This window comes from Chrysemys picta, chromosome 25, assembly GCF_011386835.1.
Source record: "Chrysemys picta bellii isolate R12L10 chromosome 25, ASM1138683v2, whole genome shotgun sequence".
In the NCBI taxonomy this organism is placed as follows: domain Eukaryota; kingdom Metazoa; phylum Chordata; order Testudines; family Emydidae; genus Chrysemys; species Chrysemys picta.
Window position 1 is genome coordinate 3,916,831 of NC_088815.1, and position 21,615 is coordinate 3,938,445.

General features: G+C 53.7%; 1 protein-coding gene across 3 annotated transcripts in view; it reads left to right on the forward strand.

The window, feature by feature from the left end:
- TBXA2R (thromboxane A2 receptor) overlaps positions 1-21,615 on the forward strand; it is a 64,930-nt gene that overhangs the window by 17,505 nt on the left and 25,810 nt on the right. The window contains exon 1 of one of the 3 annotated variants that reach the window (XM_024107892.3): positions 4,279-5,104. The exons of 1 other annotated variant lie outside the window; for it this stretch is intronic. The gene's annotated coding sequence lies outside the window, so the exon portion shown is untranslated. Of the gene's footprint in view, positions 1-4,278; positions 5,105-12,588; positions 13,893-21,615 lie in introns of those variants that run through there. One more of the 3 variants, XM_024107893.3, reaches the window with a different exon arrangement.

Below are 21,615 nucleotides of genomic sequence, written 5' to 3' on the forward strand. Positions count from 1 at the left end.
TGGCCAAACCACTTCTGCTCTCACTTCCACAGCTACACAATAGCCCTGCCCTGCTTCATAGGGGGCTGTGGGGCTAAAGGCTGTGGGGTGCTCATATTATAGCCCCAAGGACCCACAGGAATGGAGGCCAAATAAATACGGGTGCAAACCTATTTTCCTTGCCCCTGGTAGTGGCAGCAGCTCATGCCTGCCTGCACGGCCGGCTCCAGGCAGCCAAAAAAAAAAAAAAAAAAGAGCCGCGATTGCAATCGCGATCTGTGGCGGCAATTCGGTGGGAGGTCCTTCGCTTCGAGCCGGAGTGAGGGACCGTCTGTCGAATTGCCGCCGAACAGCTGGACGTGCCGCCCTTCTCCGGAGTGGCCACCCCAAGCACCTGCTTGACAAGCTGGTGCCTGGAGCCGGCCCTGCCTGCCTGCCCCCTAGAGTTCAGAGCACCCAGATCTTCATCGTGCTGACCTTAGGGTACTGCCATCCTGCAAACCCCCCGCGGGGAACGTGAGTGTCAGGGCCCAGCTCAGCTCACGCAATGGGGCCAGAAATAGCAGTGAATGTTCCCACTCGGGCTGGAGCCAGGCGCCGAGCCCCTCCCCTCTCGCCAGATTGCAAAGGCCAAGCTCCAGCCCAAGCAGGCAGGGCTACCCTGCTGTTCTAGCCCCATAATGCAACCCCGAGGCAGCTGACCGGGCTCTGAACCTCGCTGCCGGGGGGGTTTCTTTTCTTGCAGTGCAGACAAACACCGGGTCATTTGCTCTTTCTCTAAGAGGGAGAATTCAGTCCCTGGGCTTTAGGACCCAGGGGAAAGTGATGCAATGCAAGGTATGATCATGGAGGCCAGTGTGTGTGCACGCCACCGCTTGCTAATGGATGGGCCCAGAACTGCTGGGCTGTGTGTCACAAACCCTGCACAGCTAAGGGGGATTCTCCATGAGCCCAGCTAGCTGGGAGCTGTGCTTTTTGGAGCAGGAGGATCTGAGCTGTGTTTGAGCTGCTAGGAAGATGCAAACAGCCACAGGGTGTGTGTAAAATTCCCACGCCTGGAAAGCCCTGGCTGCAATGGCTTTCTGCCAGGGCGGTGACAGCAGAGAGACTCTGATGAGAAAGCCCCCAGGTGCATCCCACAAGCTCCATGCCTCGGCGGGTGCAACGCGCAGTGAACGTGGCCAGCAGACGGGGTGGCTTGGTTTGATCTGAGTGCCCTGCCTTGGGCGGAGCCAGGCCTGTGGGTAGCGTGGTTCTCTCCTGAGAAGCGAGCAGCTCCGCTCCCTTTGGGAAAGCAGCGTTTATAACTGTGTCCCCTCTGGGAGTCACTGCCCGGCTAGGAGAGGCTACAGGCCTCGCGTATAGTCCCGGTCCCAGGCAGTCCTGGCCGCTGGGCATTATGCTGCCCTCCGGTGCAGCTTGGCCCTGACCCCAGGACGTGCTGGCCAATGCTCAGTCTGTTCCCTGCTCAGCCTGGCTTGGGGCTTCCCAGCTGCAGTGACCTGGCTGGCCGAGTCATCCGCCTGTCATCCGCGGGCGGCCTGGAACCAGCCTGCAGGGACCGTGGTGTTGACCAGTGCTAGGGGTGGACACCCCCGCCCCGTGGCAATGGAATTCACCACATCGTAAACAAGTGACTAACCCAGATTAAGATGCCCAGTGCTGCTCAATGGAGATTTCAGAAGAAGAAAAATGGGGGCGGGGAGGGGGGGCGGAGGCGAGGAGGGAAGGTTTCAGCGAAGCCCTTTTGCTGGTAAATCAAAGTGATGGTGAATTATAAATACGAGGGTGAGACTAGATACAGTGTTAACCTGCCTACTGAGCCATCGTCCAGCCTCTCTCTACTTCACCCTCGTCACCTGCCTTTCTGTCCGGGCTGTTCTAGCCAGCTGCCCATCTGACACTGCCCAGCGAGCTGCTGGCACCTATTCCCTTGTCCCCCCAGGCTCCAGACAGGGGAGCTGAGGCTGGGTTTGTCTGGGATTGTGGCTAACGCCCAGCAGGGCAACCCTGAAGAGCTGGGCTCTCTCCCCAGCTGGCTGGGTGACCTGGGGCAGATCAGTGTCTCAGGCCTGCTCAGTACTTAGAACTTAGCGGGACGTTGCTCCGGGGTGTGAAACGCCCGCACCCCTCAGCATCGCCGACCTAACCCAGTGTCAGCACGGCCAGGCCGACGGCCACGTCCTTCCCTTGCTCAGGGAGGTGGGGTTACTTCCGCCGCAGAAGGCCCCCTCTGCCAGGGCCCGGGGGTCTCCAGCTCTGCTCCGTGAGGCACTCGGGTGCTAGTGGGCTCCGACCTGCCACCCAGTCACCCCCTAACGGGGCCAGACCTAGAAGCTCAACTCAGAGGACAGCCAGCGCTCCGGAGTCCTGACTGAGTCTCCGCATGTATTTAAACCGAGCGCAGGAAATTGTCCACGCAGCTGGGATCCCCCTGCTTAAGGCTGCTTCCCTTGCGGTGCTCCTGCTGCCTGCCCCTGCCTGCCCTGTGGTCTGCCCTCTGGCCTGTCGCTGGATACCGGGATCTCCTGGGATCTGACCAGGTCGTCCTGGGCGTGCCATCATTACACATGGGGATACCTTGGAGCTATGCCACCATAGCCCCATCATGCAGACAAGCAGCAGCACCAGCTATAAAGCGGGAAGAGCGACACCTCTCATTGACAGAGCTTTTGTAAGACTCAGTTAATTCCTGTTTGTTAAGTGTTTTGAGATCCTTGGGTAGCAACAAACAGGCAATGTATTTATATAACAACTGAACCAGACACACCCAGAGCTAGTGTGTGTGTGTGTGGGATGGGATGTGTGGGGGTGTGTGGGGGTGGTGGTGTGTGTGTATAGGTGTGGGGAGCCGATGTGTGGGGGTGGCATGGGGTGTGTGTGAGTGGGGTATGGGGTGTGTGTGTAGGAGGTGTGGGGGGGCTGGTGGGGTATGTGTGTGTGTGTAGGAGGTGTGGGGGGGCTAGGGTGACCAGATGTCCTGATTTTATAGGGACAGTCCCGATATTTGTGGCTTTTTCTTATATAGAGGCCTATTACCCCCCACCACCTGTCCCGATTTTTCACATTTGCTATCTGGTCACCCTAGGGGGGGCTGGTGGTGTGCGTGTGTGTGTAGGTGTGGGGTGGTGGTGTGGGTAGGTGGCATGGTGTGTGTGTGAGTGGGGTGTGCGTGGAGTGTGTGTGTGTGTAGGTGTGGAGGGGGTGGGGGTGGCATGGGGTGTGTGTGTGTGTGGGGTGTGGGGTTTGGGTGGCGTGGGGTGTGTGGGTGGGGGTGGGTGGGGTGTAGGGGGGTGTAGGTGGCGTGGGGTGTGTGTGTGTGAGTGGTTGGGTGGGGGTGTCTGGCTGTCCAGATACACACGTGTGCAGTGTGCATTTGGGGGGTGGGGTGGGGTGTGTGTGTGGGGGGGGTGTATGGGTGTGTGCAGGGTGTGTGGGAGGGCTGGGGGTGTAGGGGTGTGCGGGGTGTGTGGGTGGCATGGGGTGTGTGTGTGTGTGAGTGGTTGGGTGGGGGTGTCTGGCTGTCCAGATACACATGTGTGCAGTGTGCCTTTGGGGTGTGGGGTGTGTGTGGGGTGGGGTGTGGGGGGGTGTGGGGGGGTGTGTGGGGGGTGTAGGGGTGTGCGGGGGGTGTGGGTGGCATGGGGTGTATGTGTGTGAGTGGTTGGGTGGGGGTGTCTGGCTGTCCAGATACACATGTGTGCAGTGTGCGTTTGGGGTGTGGGGTGGGGGTGGTGTGGGGTGTGTGGGGGGGTGTAGGGGTGTGCAGGGTGTGTGGGTGGCATGGGGTGTGTGTGTGTGAGTGGTTGGGTGGGGGTGTCTGGCTGTCCAGACACACACATGTGCAGTGTGCGTTTGGGGTGTGGACACACAGGTGGATCAGAAGCCAGACAGGTCTGTCCCCAGACATGGCCATTCCGAACAGGTTCAGCTGAGCCTCCAGCCAGCTGTCTCTTCTCCATCGGTGTGGAATCCGTTCTGATGTCACTGAACGTCCCGGGCTGTGCAGCGCCTTATACAGAGCGACCTCTCTTCTCCCAGGGAATTAATCACAGCGCCAATTGCTTGTGCAGAAGGGTGGCTGCGTAATTCATGATCCTTAACCTGCTGAAGTCATTGGCAAAACTCCCCTTGGCTTCAGTGCGAGCAGGAGCAGGCCCTTGCTCATTTGTTTTCAACGGGGCAGGACGTGGGGGACAGGAACCAGGACTCCTGGCTTCTGTTCTCAGCTCTGCCAATGACTCACTTTGTGACTTCAGACAAGTCACCCGGGGCCCAAATCGGCAGCCTTTAATCATCTGAATGAGCCTTACTCAAGAGTTGAAGAATCAGGCTCTCAGCTGCTCTGTGCCTCAGTTTCCCCTCTGCACAATGGTGTTAACGATACTTCCCCATCCCAGGGGGGAGGGGGGGGTTGTCTCAGTGATTGGTAAGTGCTTTGAGATCCCTGGGGCTTTGGAAGGCAGTACTTCGCTATGATTCCTTGGTTCCTTAATTGCTTTCACTAGCTGCTTTTGCTGGGGGGCGGTGAGGGGAAATGAATGCCTCCCTTCCGTTCTGCAGGATGAAGCTTTTCAGTCTATGTAGTGCACTCTGTTTCCATCCCACCCCCTGTTGTGCTGCAGATGGGCAACTATTTATGGTCTTGTGATGCTTGCTAGACGGTGCCTTTCTGAGTCATTTCCTCGCTCCTCGACCCCCAGGACCCTCCACTAGGGTCTGCCCAGGGGTCCAGGTTCCTTTTTCCTGTAGGCGGTGGCATGTCACCACTGCGGGACAGCCCCAAGAGTGCGACTGAGCCTTCCCATGCACCTCCCTGCTTTGCTTGGTCCACCGCTTCAGTTCCCATCCTCAGCTCCATCGCTGACCCCTGACCCCCGTCTGCCTCTCTCGCTCGCTCGCTCAGGGGAAAGGAGCCAAGACAGCAGTTAAAAAGCTGCAGCCTCTCTTGGTCTGTCTCTCCTCCCCTCTGCACAGTCATTTCTCTCCCCCCCCACACATCTGTGCTTCCATCAGCTGGGAAAGAGGTTCTTCAGCCAGCCACCCGTCAAGCAGGAGCGCCTCTCCTTTGTGCCACCGCACCCCTTCTTTCCAGGGATCCCCCTAGGACCTAGCACTGCCAAAGGTATGTGGAAAATATAATTGATTGGCACAGCGCTTTGCAAAAGAAAAAGGGCTTCGTTTAAAAAGAAACTTTAATTGTGAGTTACAGCCATGGCGTGTTAATTTCACTCAGTTTAGAAGTTAACAACAGATGTTTGTGGGGGGGAAATATAGATAGAAACCAAGTCTGTTTGAGATCAGAGACTGAACCCAAGTGTCCGTGTGTGTGTGTGTGCATCCCCTGCCTGGCATCCCTTCCTCACCAGCTGTAAAGATCTTCCACTTTTTCCTTTTATGGAAAAGATAAAAAAATAAATAGGAATTCAGCCTCTTTCGATCGCTGCCCGCCTGGCTATCAGCAGGGTCACTCTGTCAGAGGCTGGGATGAAATCGTCTGAACTGACTGGGTTTGGGGGAAGTGGCTTGTGACCAGCCCGTTTGGGCTGTGTGTGTAGCTAGTCTCACGCAAGCTAGCTGTATCTGTCTATCTGGAGATGGACTCAAGTGAGTGGTTTGGGTCTGGAGCCAATTCCAGACTTCCAGACTTCCACCAAGTTCCGATGTGCTTTGTTCTGGCCCCTCTCTCCACGGAATCAAACAATTGAAGAGGAAAAGGCCTATTCACGGTTATTCCCCATGACACGTTCCCTTGAGCTTTGCCAGCCTTTGTTATAAAAGTCCCGCCACTCCAAATCCACAGTGATCGCAGCCTCAGGACAGATATCCTGGTATCAAGCCTGAATTTTCCTTTGCTTAACTTCAGCCTGCAGCCCTGAGTGTGAGCTGATCCCTCTCTAGCCTCAGTGCTTACAACCTTCAAATACTTGCAGGCTGTTATCATGTCCCTTGGAGTCGTCTCTTAGCCAAACCATAAACATTTCGCTTTTGTAATCTCTCATCGTCCGTCAGCCCTCCAGCCCCATAAGCAGTTTTGTTGCTCTCCTCTGTGCTCGCCCCTGGATCTAGGCGGCAAGATGCCCTTGGCCGAGTACGTCCAGTTAAGCGGGCTGAGACTTTCTCTCGGGTTCTGAGGTCAGCAGCTACCAGCCGAGCGGAGCGAAAGGGGCTGGTTTGTACCAGTGGAAGCTGGCGACCCAGGGCAGGCTTTGAAGTTTGAAGTGGGCGAGGTGGCTCATTGCAGGCAGGCACTTAGCTATGCCCCACGGAGGACGATGCACAGAGGGTGCTCGGGGGAGGTCGATGTGGCTGCTGTCTGTGCTGTGCTTCGATGCGGCTGCTTGAAGGCCATGAAGCTCGTGGGACCTAGCCGCTGCCCTCGGGTGTATCCCCGGGATGAGCAGAATTTGGCTCAGACCAATGCACGTGAGCAGGACACCAGCTGCTCTGCCTGGCTTACAAGTGGCAGCGAGTGCTGTGCTGCTCTGAGCCCACAGGGCCGGCTCACCCATGTAGCCCAGCGTGGTCGCTCGTGTGCGTAGCTTCTCTCTGATGTGCCTCTAAGGACGGAGCCACGGGCTGCGGAGGGAGAGATGGCCCAGGCTGGCGGGACGCCGGATTCCAGCATGTGTCAGATTCTGCAATGGCCAGGGCTAAAGGACCCCGGAGATGAGTCCAGATCAGAGCCCCGAGCCAGGCCCCTGCTGCTTGTACGGCAGGTTTGGCACTCGGCAGTTCAGAGACAGGCTGCAGGAGAACCTGGGGCCGAACCCCCTGGGTCTGTGGCTCGGCCCCTCCCTGTTCAGCACCTGGCCCCCAAAGGCTGGTTCTATCTCCTGACCTGGCCAGGCAGATCCTGCTGAGGCTGTACCACGCTGGGCTGTCACGGCCGGTGTGGACTCCTCGTGGGAGCAGGACTCCAGCCCATGGCAAGGGGAGGGGATGTCAAGTTGGCCCTCCCTTTGTGCCTTTATTTTTGGCTTGGCAGTGTAGGGCAGTGGTCAGAGCAGGACTGCTCTGGGAGGTGTCCCCTGCCCCTCTGGTGAGACCCCTGCCAGTGCTTTCCCTCCCCATAGCGAGGGCCCGCGTCCCACTCCCCTCTTAGCCACCAGGGCCCAAAGACACGTGTAGGGCGGGAGCCCACGAGACATTTCCCCAGGGCTTGTGGAGAAAATGCCCCCAGGCCCACCTGCAGAGAGCTGGGGACAGAGAGCTCTATGAAGCCCCATCGTGGGCGTATACTTGGCGCTGGCTGGCCAAGCCCTGGAGAACACTCTGCAGGGGAGAGGCCTGGGAGAAGGGGCCAGCCCAGCCCAGCCTCTCCCTCACTTGGCTTGTTGCTCCTTAGCTAGGACCTTTGCAGGGGCCAGGGGCCACATTCTCCTGTCGGTCACCTGGCGTTGGCCTGGAGCACGTGCACTGGCTCCGCTCCCGCTTTGTACCTGTGGAAACGAGAGCAGAATCCGGCCCAAGATACGCTGTCCCTTGAGGTCATCTGCCCGTGGAGCCTCCTGAAGTCACCAGGCTGCTCAGCAACATTGCAAGGGACAATGAGGCACAAGAGAAGCCAGAGAAACGTCCAGAGACCCCGGCAGCGCTCTAGGTTTTTCTGTTGATCGGTGCCCGTCCCCATGGCAGCTGAGTAATAATAAATGGAGATATCCCATCTCCTAGAACAGGAAGGAACCTTGAAAGGTCATTGAGTCCAGCCCCCTGCCTTCACTAGCAGGACCAAGTACTGATTTTGCCCCAGATCCCCAAGTGGCCCCCTCAAGGATTGAACTCACAACTTGGGGTTTAGCAGGCCAGTGCTCAAACCACTGAACTATCCCCCCCCACTGAGTTATAGTGCCAGTGGAGCCAGTAGAACCGCAGCACGAGGCGTCCAATGCACCCGACTGATGCCTTTATTGGAAGAAAAGTGATTTAGAAAAACAGACGGTGGCTGATAAAACAAACCTGAGTCTGTGAAAGCCAAAGGAGTTAACACCAGCTGCAGCAGTGCTGTGAAAATTCACCCTGGCTCTGCGTTTTATTGATGTTAGAAAAACCTGGAGCCCCAGCCGCAAAGCGCCCGCACCTCTGCGCTGGGCTGCCGAGCACTTCAGGATCCAGAGAGTCACACTCTGCTCTCGGGGCCCCTGTTCCTGCAACCGGCTCTGCGCAGGTGGAGCCTCGTGTCCGTGGCATGGATCTGACGCCAAGAGCCGGACAGAGTTTGTATTGTCTCTGCCAGCCCGCAGTGAAGCACAGCTTAGGGCAGCCTGTGAGGTCCCAGCTGCAACGAATTTGTTTTTGCTGCTGGCAATTTGCATGGACCGCATTACAACGAGCGGGCTTAATTATGTTCCAGGCAGGAGTGGGGGGGTTCCTAGTAACCCCAGCTAACCAGGCGGAACCATGCATTTGCGATAGATTTCGATTACACTGGTCTACAATTTTTGAGAAGTCGTCTGCTTCAGAGATAAAATGTGCTATTTATTATGTATTTTGATGTGCTGAATTCAAATATGACAATTAAAACAACTGATTGGCTACTGTTTCTAAGATATTTAAGTTTTTACATTTTGTCTTGTATATTGTGTAGATAGTAGAGTTTTAATCATAAATTGTAAACCTAGGTCTTTTCATGTGTTTATGGTTGTTTTACATGATAATATTTCACCTGTCCTGTTTATGTAACACTTTAAAAATCAGCAAAAGGGTTATATAAATAAAATTTATTATGAAACAAAATGCAAAAAACTATTATGTACATAGTTTAGTCCTATTCAGTGTCTACTCGGCGCTTCTTGGCTTGTCTCTTGTATTCATTAAATGGAGCATCTCTTGTCACTGTCCAGCAATAGTCTGCAAGCATTGATGGGCTCCATTTGCCCTGATAGCGTTTCTCCATTGTTGCAATGTCCTGGTGAAATCGCTCGCCGTGCTCGTCGCTCACTGCTCCGCAGTTCGGTGGAAAAAAATCTAGATGAGAGTGCAAAAAATGTATCTTTAGTGACATGTTGCAACCAAGGCTTTTGTATGCCTTGAGGAGGTTTTCCACCAACAACCTGTAGTTGTCTGCCTTGTTGTTTCCGAGAAAATTTATTGCCACTAACTGGAAGGCTTTCCATGCCGTCTTTTCCTTGCCACGCAGTGCATGGTCAAATGCATCATCTCGAAGAAGTTCACGAATCTGAGGACCAACAAAGACACCTTCCTTTATCTTAGCTTCACTTAACCTTGGAAATTTTCCACGGAGGTACTTGAAAGCTGCTTATGTTTTGTCAATGGCCTTGACAAAGTTCTTCATCAGACCCAGCTTGATGTGTAAGGGTGGTAACAAAATCTTCCTTGATTCAACAAGTGGTGGATGCTGAACACTTTTCCTCCCAGGCTCCAATGACTGTCGGAGTGGCCAATCTTTCTTGATGTAGTGGGAATCTCTTTCATGACTATCCCATTCACAGAGAAAACAGCACTACTTTGTGTATCCAGTCTGCAGACCAAGCAAGAGAGCAACAACCTTCAAATCACCACAAAGCTGCCACTGATGTTGGTCATAGTTTATGCACCTCAAAAGTTGTTTCATGTTGTCATAGGTTTCCTTCATATGGACTGCATGACCAACTGGAATTGATGGCAAAACATTGCCATTACGCAGTAAAACAGCTTTAAGACTCATCTTCGATGAATCAATGAACAGTCTCCACTCATCTGGATCGTGAACGATGTTGAGGGCTGCCATCACACCATCGATGTTGTTGCAGGCTACAAGTTCACCTTCCATGAAGAAGAATGGGACAAGATCCTTTTGACGGTCACGGAACATGGAAACCCTAACATCACCTGCCAGGAGATTCCACTGCTGTAGTCTGGAGCCCAACAGCTCTGCCTTACTCTTGGGTAGTTCCAAATCCCTGACAAGGTCATTCAGTTCACCTTGTGTTATGAGGTGTGGTCAGAGGAGGAGGATGGGAGAAAATGTGGGTCCTGTGACATTGATGGTTCAGGACCAGAAGTTTCATCCTCTTCCTTGTCTGACTCAAGTGAGAATGATTCTGGTGCATCAGGAACCGGCAGTCCTTCTCCGTGGGGTACTGGGTGTATAGCTGATGGAATGTTTGGATAATGCACAGTCCACTTTTTCTTCTTTGACACACCTTTCCCAACTGGAGGCACCATGCAGAAGTAACAATTGCTGGTATGATCTGTTGGCTCTCTCCAAATCATTGGCACTGCAAAAGGCATAGATTTCCTTTTCCTGTTCAACCACTGGCGAAGATTTGTTGCACAAGTGTTGCAGCATATGTGTGGGGCCCACCTCTTGTTCTGATCTCCAATTTTGCAGCCAAAATAAAGGTGATAGGCTTTCTTAACCATAGTGGTTATACTGCACTTTTGTGATGCAAAAGTCACTTCCCCACAAACATAGCAGAAGTTATCCGCACTGTTCACACAAGTACGAGGCATCTCTGGTCACTTTGGCTAAACAGAAATGTGTCCCTTTGCAAAATCAAACACTGACAAATAAGAGAGCACGACACTGTATGATTTCTAGAGCTGATATAGGGCAATTTGTTCAGCAGAGTGATGTAAGCTTCGTTATGATTGCATCATCCATGACTTCTAGGAATAACATGATGCAATTCATATCATGTATGACGCAATACCAGCTTCAGATTGCATCATTCATTGTTTTGCCTAAAAAGCAAGTACTGTCCAAACCCAGTCATAGATTTATTCATAGATCCAGTCAAAGATGTATTTTAGTCATTTCTGGTTTAAATTGAGATCCCTTCCCTTTATAACTCACTTATCCTCCGCCATTCCCAAGTCAAGGGTCGTATATACTGACCCAATAGCATATCTTGAAAACTAGAGCCAATCAACAATTTGAAGCATCATTTTCGTTCTCAGTGACCCAGAATTAGTAAAGTTTGACTACATTTATTTCAGAAGCATTTTGGCTGTAAAGCAGTGTTACCAGTCACAATAACAATCCTTCCCAATGTGTCTCCAGGCCCTTTGCACGGGCTGTCTGGAGCCTGCGCCCAGGGTGAGGCAACGATGGGTTAACCAATGTAAATCGCTAGTGCCCGGGGGACACGGAGCTCCATCGGGGCACTGCAGGGCTGAGCGGTTCTGGTCTAGCCTCGGTCACTCTGAGGGGCCATGGGGCCTGCTCAGCCACCTCCTAACCCAGACTGCTGGGGCGGAGGGAGCTGGTTCTCATTCCGTACTCAGGCCCACGTGAGGAAACCAGCCATGGTGCAGCCGGCAGGGTGCAGGGAATGACACTCTGTCGGCACGCGGAGGGACAGCAGGGGAGTGAGACGGCTCCCACGGGGGCAGGGCTGGCCTACCCCACGCAGGGTTACGCGACCCACTTGTCATTGTCTGGTCCAGAGCCAGGGGCTGGCTGCTCTGAAGCATGAGGCCCTCTCTGCCATGGGCCTCGGCGTCAGGCCCAGGTTTTCCACCTCCCAGTGTCACCTCTGGGGCCTCAGCTCCCAGTCTGTGAAATGGGGCTACGGATCCTGTCTGCACCTGGCCGGGCTGTTTAGAGTGTCAGCAGTTTGGGGGCAGGGCTGTGTGCTCGTGCAGTGCTGTACCAGGTGGCTGGAGGGGCTGGGGCTAGCCAGCCCTGACCACTAAAGAGGCACACCTGGGTTGGATCAGGGAGTCCCCAAATGGGCAGCAGGTGGAAGCCCAGGAAGTTGGTAGAGAGTCTTCCCCAGGTGAGGAAAGGCTCCTGCAGGGAAGCTGCAGACCAGGGGTTGCCGTAGGCAGGGAGGTTGGGGAGGAGGAAGGGAAGCCTTGGCTGGGATTTGTGACTCTTATTTGCAGTTAATTTTCTATTAAAAGCCTAGTCCCCAAGGAGGGGTATTTTTGATCAAGGGAAGTTTTATTTAAACAGTCCAAGAAGGGAAACTGAGGCTGGCTGCCTGTAGCGTGACCCGTGGCCATGATGGGGTGCATGGGAGGTGGCCGACTCCCGTTACAAGTGCCCAGCACAATGGAATTTGAATCTCCACTGGTGGCTACGCTGCTACTGAGGGGGGCAGGCGGGTTTGTACCTGGGCGTCTAACCCCCGGTGCCGTCACCACACTGCTCTCTGTAGCTGCTAGCAGGAGCAGAGCTAGCGTGTGTCCGGCTCCCCGCGCTGGGAATGGCACGTCCTGGTAGGCAGAGGGAGACTGGGCCAGGTCGACACTTAAACGTTTTGCCAGCTAAAAAACCTCCCACCTCTGACCGACATAGCCCTGCTGGCAAAGCCCTGGTGTGGACCCAGTTACACCAGCAAAAAGGACTTGTGCTGGGATCACTTGTTCTGTTTGGGAACTGGTCTAAGCCGTGCCACAGATGCCCTCTCCACGGGCAGGGTTTGCCAGGCTAGCACCGGACCCTGTCTAGTGTAGACAAGGCGTTGTAAACACCTGAACTAAACATCCCGATCTCTGCCCCAGCTCATTGCATGGTCTCTGTGCTCCCATTCTTGGGGTGACCACTCACTGCTGTGAGTGTGTGGGCAGGCCCACACAGATGTATAGTTCATGTATATTATTTGGGTTAAGTCACATAGACTGAAGTCACTGGAGATCTTGGACAAGAGTGTGCAATGTCCAATCTGTCTCTCTTTTCTCAGGCTCTTCCCAGAAAATGTGAGCAGTGGGGAGCCCCCAGAAAAACCCCTGCTATGGTGCTAATCAGGGATGACAATAAACTGTGACTTGTTTATGGGCTGTGGCTGGCAGAAAGAGGGACGTGGGCCTGCAGAATTTCTCTGTCGGAGTGACACAAACTCCAAGTTCAGGTCCTGCTCTTTTTCTTTTTTAAGCTCTGAAGCAATGAGGGCAGGAAGCGAGCTTGTGGTGGAGAAAACCAAACAAACAAAAACCCAGAGCCTTAAGAGGACACGATCCGTTTAAATAGCATGGGCCCGATTTCCCTCGCACCCAGACACAGCTACAGTCACACGGATTTCCCAGCTCTGACTCCTGACTTACGCCAGAGTGCGGGAGATCGGAATCAAGCCCATAATTCTGCTGCAAACATATTTCTCCCCCCAGGGTACTAGCACCTAGCAATTCAAATGGGCAGAATTTTAAAAATGTCAGTTACCTTCTCCCTGGCCCAGCTGTTTGTTTTTGCATTTGCAGGTGAACTACCTGTCAGTTTCACTTTTGTGTATGGTTCGTTTCACTTTTAGGCTCTCCGAGCTGTACTACTTGGCTTGTAAATACCACAGGGGAAGGTTTGTTTGTTGAACAATAAGCATTGCCATAAAAAACAACCATTTCTGTTTGAGCTTCGCTGTCTCTTAGATTCTTTCCAAAATGCAGATTTCAAACCACGTTGGCCTTGACCATGTGCTACTAACTTAGGGACCAGTGGAAAATCATAGTGCCCTGTCGAAACCTGCTAAACCCCGTATGCTGTGAGTGTGTGGGCAGGCCCACACAGATGTATAATTCATGTATATTGTTTGGGTTAAGTCCCATAGACTGAAGTCACTGCTCTTCCAGGAAGTCAGTGCCTGCTTGTCAAACCAGTCTCCTGGCCTGCAAGGCCCCAGATCTAGTGAGAAGACAATAGGCAGAGCGCGCACAAGGAGTTTGGACGGAGTGGCAGTTCCTTCTGGTAAATGCCATGGCTGGTTTTGAACCTTGCCCTGGAATTGCCGCGGGAGCAGTTGCAAGCAGCAATAAAACGCTGACTGTAACCCTGGTTTAGTTTCGTATTAGAAGGGCTCTAGGATCCTGGGCCTTGTCCGAGGCTCTGGGAAAACAGCCACTGAGGTTCAGTAATTAGCAGGTGGGAGGCGCTAAAGGCTTTGGCTTTGGTGGCTGTATCGGAGGCAGCCGGAGGTCCCAGCAGAGCCCGTGAGCACGGGGGTGTCCGGGCGAAGTAGGATCTGCACCTCCCGGTAAGTGTCCTTTCTTTGCTTGGCCTTGCACTTTGCGGGGTTGTGTTGGGGGCTAGACCCCACGGCTGGGTTAGGGGCAGTCACGGACTGCCAGGGCAGAACTGCGGCAGGCAGGAGCAGTTAAAGAACAACCGTCAAACAAGCAGCCACGCTCTGACTGTCGAACGGGGGTCGCCGGGGTCTCCGAGCAAGGCTTCAGAGTAGGGGCCTCGGCGCCAGGCTTCAGGAGACCAAGCTCAGGTCCAGGATGTAAGCGGGTGCGCGGAGCGAAGAAGGCCGGTGTTCAGTGCTGCTATGGTCCTTCTCGAGCGACTCAGGGGGTCCCAGATGGAGCGAGCACGGGGGGGTCCCACATGGAGTGAGCTGGGGGGGTCCCACATTGAGCGAGCACGGGGGCGGGATCCCACATGGAGCGAGCACGGGGGGGTCCCACATGGAGTGAGCCGGGGGGGGTCCCACATTGAGCGAGCACGGGGGCGGGATCCCACGTGGAGCGAGCACGGGGGGTCCCACATGGAGCGAGCACGGGGGCGTTTGCACTGTGTGGGCCGGGCACAGCAGGGAGGGCGGCTCCGTTAACAGTCGGGTCGACTAAGGGATTGAAATCTGGAAAATAATAAAACCCTTTAACCGGAATAACTAGCAGCCCACAAAAGCTACCCAGCCCTGCTCTGTGCGGGGTTAAAGCCCAGTCTAACTGCGCAGCGTGGAGACCGGCTGCAGACTAGCCACGGCCACCTGGCTTATGTAAGTACCTGGTGCCAGCAGCTCGGGGACCTCAGAGCCAGGGGCAGCATCGGGAGGTCAGAGCTGCTGGCCTGGGGGAGCAGAGACTCCGGGCTCCTTATTGCCCTGGCACAGGAGGGCGTTGTGGAGCGGGGTCACCCCAGGACTAACTTCCCCGATTCTCCCCCTGGGGAAGCCAGTCTCCTGACGAACGGGGCTTAAATTTATCCGGCATCGGGGAACATTCCGCGGAAGGGGGAGCGTCTGCAGAAGGGATGGGCTCCCCCTGAGTCTGAGTGGAACCGGACTGCTGGCACATGACGTCCCTCAGAGTGGGGAGGAATGTTTGACCCAGGAGCTGGTGGAAGGGAAGGCAGGAGCTGAGGAGCTCACAGGTCGGAAGGGTGTCTGGGCAGCCAGTTAAAGGTGTGGTGCAAAGTGCACCTGAACCAGAGCAGGAACAGATACCAACGCAGAGGTCAAAAGTCTGTCACCTCAGCAGGGTGTCAGACCAAAGGGGTAAATAAAAACTGGCATCTGGTCAAAACTAAACCCTAGGAATGTAAAAGCAAACCCTGGAATGCCTGGGAGCGGACTCGGCCCATGGCAGAGATGTGGCAGAATGACAAAAAGCCAGGCAGGAAGTCACAGTCAGTTTGCAGCCAGGAATGCTCAGGCGAGCTCAGCATTGCCCAGGTGTCCAAGGCAGGACCGAGGTTTTTAAGGGCAGGTTGGACAAGCTCCTGTAGGGATGCTCTAAGCCTCAGCGCCGGGGGATGGACGAGATGACCTCTCGCCATCTCTTCCAGACGGGCATTTCTATGAAGACCAATGGGCTAGGCAGGGTAATACCTGGTTACAAGCCAGAGGAAGCCAGAGAGGTGGGGGCGCAGTGCTGAAGCATAAAGAGAGGAATTCTGAGTGGAGAGGCCTGCACAGGAGACAACTGCCCAGCTGTAGGAATGTGTCACTACATCAGTGGGGCCGCACGACCAGGCTCCAAATCAAGGAACGGAAACTAGGGACAAGGTAAAACAATAGTAATGGGGGACTTCAGCGACCCACCCACAAACTGGTCACCCAGCCCCAGGGAACGGGGCGAGAGAAACGAATCTTGACACTTTCAGTGATTCCGTCGTGGAGCAGCGAGTGCCAGAGCGAGAGAGGAGTGGCTCTGCTTGGTGACGCCGAGGTAACTGACAGGAGCTAATTCAAGAAGCGACAGGACCTGAACCACTCAGGACCAGAGACCACGATATAATTAGTCAACATCCCCGGGGTGGGGACGAGCCACACGGTGAACTTGAGAAAGGGCGAAGGGCCCAAAGCTGAAAGTAACGGAGTCGCATCCCCAGAGGTGGCCTGGATGCTCCGTAGAGTCTCAGCAGACACATGTCCCACCCAACCACCAGGAAGCCGGGCAGGCAAGAAGCCAACCAACAGAACTACACGGCAGGGTCAAGAGCGTATTTCAGGCAAACAGAAATCCTGCCAGATTCGGAAACCTGTCCCCAGGAGTCCACTAATCAGGAGCACAAAGTACAGCAGACGATAGGGGGGAAATCAGAGGGGCCAACATGGAGTCTGAAGAGCAAATAGGTAAAGGTGTAAAAGCCAGCCACAAGCAAGTCTTTAAGTCTATCAGAAGCAGGAAGGCTGGGAAAGAACGGGTGAGCCTGCTGGATCACCAGAAGTTAACGGGAGCAATCAAGGGAGATAAGGATGTTGCTGAGAAGCCGAATGATTTCCTTGCATCAGTCTTCACTGCCGAGATGTCATGGGAATTCCTAGCCCGGGGCTGATCTCTGGCCGCTGCGAGAGAGCTGCTGGAGCACACGGATCATTTAAAATGCAATATGGGACCAGACCCCGATGGGCCAGCCAGAGGTTCTGAAGGAACCTAGGTACGAGGTAGCTGAGCTGCTGACCAAACCGGGAAATCACTTATTCAAAACACCTGCTGTTCCAGAGACTTGGAGGGAGCAAATCTTGGACTTGTATTTTGAAAAGGCTTCGGGTGCTCCATATAGACCCGTCAGCCTCACCTCTCAGCTGAAAAGCCAGTTAAAACCAGAATGACATAACATTGTGGAGATCAGGCCACGATACGGTCAAACCAGGAGGGGTTCAGCTAAGGAAAATTGTCTCTCACTGATATCGTAGAATTCTTTGCCCATGTTGGTACAGTAGTGGGTAAAGAAGAACCAACTGACCATAACTTATTTATACTTCCAAATAAAGCTTGTTTAGCTGCTGAAGAAGCTAAGTCACCAGCCGGCAGGAGGCAACATTGTCACGGATCAAAAACTGGTTCAGTCAGAAAACAAAGACTAGGATTCAATGGTGAATTTTCATCATGGCCGGAGGGGAACGGCAGGACCCACAGGAGTTGTGCACTAGGTCGGAGTATCCAGTATGTTTGTTAGTGATGTGGAAAGGGGGGAGGAGCAGTGCGGGGGGGGAGGAATCTGCCCAGGACAAACAGTAATTTAGGTGAGTCAGGACCAGAGAACACGGTGAGGGAACTTCTGAGAGGAGGGAAACAGGCCACACAAGTACCTAGGGAGGTGGTGGAATCTCCTTCCTTAGAGGTGTTTAAGGTCAGGCTGGACAAGGCCCTGGCTGGGATGATTTAGTTGGGGTTGGTCCTGCTTTGAGCAGGGGGTGGGACTAGATACCTCCTGAGGTCCCTTCCAACCCTGAGATTCTATGATTCTAATTACAAATGAAATTCAGAGTCACAAATGCAAAGCAATGCAGATTACAGGGGGAAAATAGCCTACCCGTGCTCCATACAGGGTGCAAATGAACTGTGTCAGCTCAAGAAAAGGGAGTCAGTGTGGACAGCTCAGGGGGGACTCCTGCTCAATGCGCAGCTGCAGTCAAAAGAGCGAGCAGAGTGTGAGGCTGCCTAAGGGAATAATACCGAGAATTTTCTAAGGCCTTTATGTAAATCAATGGTGCGGCCGCGCCTGGGCACTGGTGCAATGCTGGTCACTGCGGCTCACAGGGGTGTAGCAGAACGAGAGGGGTTCAGACAAGGGTGAGGAGAATAAGCAGCAGCTTGGAAAAACTCTCCTTGGAGACGGATGAGAGGGGACATGAGAAAAGTGTGTAAATAATGCCTGCTCCAGACAGGGGCGCTCAGGAGCCTCTGTTCTCCTTCCCTCCCATAACACAAGAACAAAGGGGCATTCAATGAAATGAAAAGGTGGGAAATTCCAAACCAATCAAAGGAAATACTGTCTCAGTGAGTGGTTAAACTGGGGAACTCACTGCCACAAGAAGATGTTGCGGCCAAGAACTTAACAAGATTCAAAAAGAGATTGGACATTGGGTGAAAGTGATCATGACAGGATAGATTTCATGATTCAAAAGAAAGAAAGGCATGAGAACAGCAGAATGTCTTTGTCCTCTGGGAGCCCTGCTTGCCCCCCAACCCAGGCTCTTGGCTACCTGCTCCCAGCAGGCTGCTGCCTGGGCTCCCCCCTCACCGCTAGGAGCCCTGCTTCCCTCTGGCTCCCCACTCCAAGCATGGCTGCCGGTTGCAGGGAGCTCCCAGAGCTGTCCCAGTGCAGCTGCTCTGAGCAGAGACAACAGCAGACAAGGATGTCAATTTCACGGCTGGTAGGCTCTGTGCTGTGAAATTCAGCTGTAGTGTAGAGAAGCCCGAAGGCAAGTAATGAGTCGCACCGAGCAAGGAAGATAAAAGGCAGTGAGAAGAGGTTATTTAAATACATGAGAATGAAGAGAAAGAGGAAGGAAAGTGCAGGTCCTCTCCTTAGTGGGGAATGGGATCTATTAACTGATGACATCAAGATGGCTGACGTGTTTAATGCCTATTTTGCGTCAGTCATCACTATAAAGGTTAATGGTGACCAGATACTCAGCACAATTAATATTAACAACCACGGGGAAGGAACGCAAGCCAAAGGAGAGGACAGGTTAAAGAATATTTAGATACATTCAATGTATTCAAGTCGGCATGGTCTGATTAAATTCATCTCACTTTATTTAAGGAACTAGCTGAAGCAATCTCAGAACCGTTGGCAATTAACCTGGAGGATAGATGAGGTCCCAGAGGACTGGAGAAGGGCAAACACAATCCTTACCTTTAAAAGGGGACCAGAGAGAATCCGGGGAATTATGGACCAGTCCGCCTGACGTCAGTGTCTGGAAAGATACTGGGATAAAATAGTGAACCATCAGTTTGTCATCATCTAGCGGATAACAGAGTTATAAGGAATAGACAGCATGACAGAGCAGCCTAGTTTCCTTCTTCGACAGGGTCACTGGCCTAGTGGCTGGGGGGAAGCAGTAGATGTGCTAGGTCTGGATTTTATAGGGCTTTTGACCCAGTCCCACATGATATTCTCATAAGCAATCTAGGGAAACACAGGCTACAAGAAATATCTATAACGTGGGGGCACAATTGGTTGAAAGACTGTAATCAAAGTGAACCATTGATAACTAATCTATCAGCCTAGGAGGGCAGATATAGTGGAGTCCTGCAGCAGTCAGTCCTGAGTCTGGGACAAGTCAGTATTTTCATTAATGACTTGGCTAATGGAGTGGAGAGTGTGCCGTGCAGATGACACCCAGCTGGGAGGTACTTTGGAAGACAGGATTAGAATTCAAAATGACCCTGACAAATGAGATAATTGGTCTGAATTCAACACAATGAAATTCCATGACGACAAGTGCAAAGTGCCCTTAGCAAGGACAACTCAGGCACACAACTACAGAATGGGCAGTGACTGGCAAGGGGGTTGCATGGCTGGACGGATCTGGGGCTTAGAGTGGATCCCAAATTGAATGAGCCAACACCGGGGGCAGTTGCACAACAGGCTCCTGCCATAGGTAAGACCTGGGAGGTAATTGTCCTGCTCTGCTCGGCACTGGTGAGGCCTCAGCTGGAGAACTGCGTCCAGTTCTGGGTGCTGCACTTTAGGAAGGATGAGGACAAATTGGAGAGAGTCCAGAGGAAAGCAACCCAAATGAGAAAAGGTTTAGAAACCCTGAGCTATGAGGAAAGATTCAAAAGCTGGGCACGTTTAGTCTTGAGAAAAGACTGGGGGCCGGGGCGATGGTGGTGGTGGGGGAACAACCCGATAACTGTCTTCAAGCATGCTAAGGGCTGTTATAGGGAAGACGGTGATCAAGTGTTCTCCATGTCCCCTTAAGGCAGGACAAGAAGCAATGGGCTTCGTCTGCAGCAAGGGAGTTCTAGGTTAGATCTCAGGAAAAACTTCCCAACTGTCAGGGTAGTGAAGCTCTGGAACGGGCTCCGCAGGGAGATGGTGGGGTCCCCGTCATTGGAGGTTTTTAAGACCAGGTTACTTGGTCCTGGCTCAGCGCAGGGGGCTGGACTCAGTGGCCTCTTGAGGTCCCTCCCAGCCCCACATTTCAATGGCTCTGTGCTTTCCAAGGCTCTGAAGACTATCCACAGTGATCATAATTAATTGAACGTCGTACGTCAGGATCTCAGCCGATCTCTCAGTAGGAGAGCGCGGGGTGAGACCTGTTGGGGCAGGGGGAGGGAAGGCACTGCAGTTTGTCCCACATCTGCTCCTAGGGGTTCTTACATCTTCCTCTGAAGCAGCTGGTGTGGGACGCTGGCACTGCAGTGGGGCAGGGTGTGGGGGGCAGCGTGTTCTGCCCCATGCTCTCAAGCTGTCAATCTTTCCCCTGCATGTAATTCACTTTCAAACATAGACAACTCGCTTCCCAGCCCGACAGTCTGACGGGGGATGGGAGGCAGACTTCCCAGAGAAAGATGGGACCTTTCTGTGGCATGTGTTTTCCCAGGCTGGAGCAGCTCCTGGCATCCGGAACGAAAACAGTGAATTCCTAGCGTTCAGCCCCGGAGCCAACAGGACTCCTGGGTGCACTGCAGAGCGTCGGGATGGGACGAGCCCTGCAAAGAAAATAGGGACTCGAGCAATATCATTTGGATCCAGTTCTCCAAGGCCCCAGAGGTGGGAGGGGTTTGGGCCCTGGGTTCTGGCCCCGCTCTGATTTAGCAGGGAAATGGTCTCCCTTGGTGGAGCACAATTCTGGTGAGGCTCCAGGCTAGTGAATTCCTTTGCCATGAATATTGATGGGGTTAAAGATGCCGCAGGAATCTCAGCATGTAACTTACCAATAAGGCCAGTATGTGCAGCATGTGCCATCCCTGGGAGTAATCAAATTCCAGCATCCCCAATGGGCAACAAGGCTCCATGCCCAGCTAGCCACGTGCGATTGCTTCAGGCTGGCCTGGATTGGAGGTGGGGGGCAGAGGGCAGCTTACTTGTCAGGGGATGGCGTTTGCAGCACGTCTGCCCTTCTCCGGCTCTCTTTCGTGCAAGGAGCTCAACACATTTTACAAGGCAGTATCCTTATCCCTGCTGCACAGCTGGGGAAACTGAGGCACGGGGCTGGGCATGCATTGCTCCAAGCTCATGGTAGAGGCGGGAGTGAAACCCAGGAGTCCGGATCATCCTCCTGCCTGCCTCGGTGCACCCGTAACCTGCTCACGCGTCAGCAGAATGTTTGCTGCTGTGAGCGAGACTGTGAGTAAGGGTTTGCGTTAGGTTGCGAGGGAGGCTCGTGTGTTGTGTGAATGGGGCAGGCGGTCCCTCGTGCTGATGTGGGTCCGGCCCTGGCAGTGTAGATTGGCGGGTGGGCGTTTGGGTGAAGTGAAGAGGGGTCCCAGCATGAGGTATTTCCTTGCTGGTGAAGGTTGGTCGTGGGGGGGGGGGGGGGGGGGCTGTCCTGCTTTCTTGATCCCTTTTTGTTTGTGTATCAGCCAGTCATATCATACACGGGCCTCTTCAGTAATAATCCCCCGTGGCTCTAGTGTAGCACTCTCCATGTCAGTGTCCAAACGCTCCTGTACAGAGGGGCTTCATGCCAAACACTCAGACACGGGCCAACAAGTCGCAGAAGCCGGGTTCCATCTCCAGTTCAGCTTCAGATGGGCTGTGGGATGACAGCCAAGTCATTGCCCCTCTCT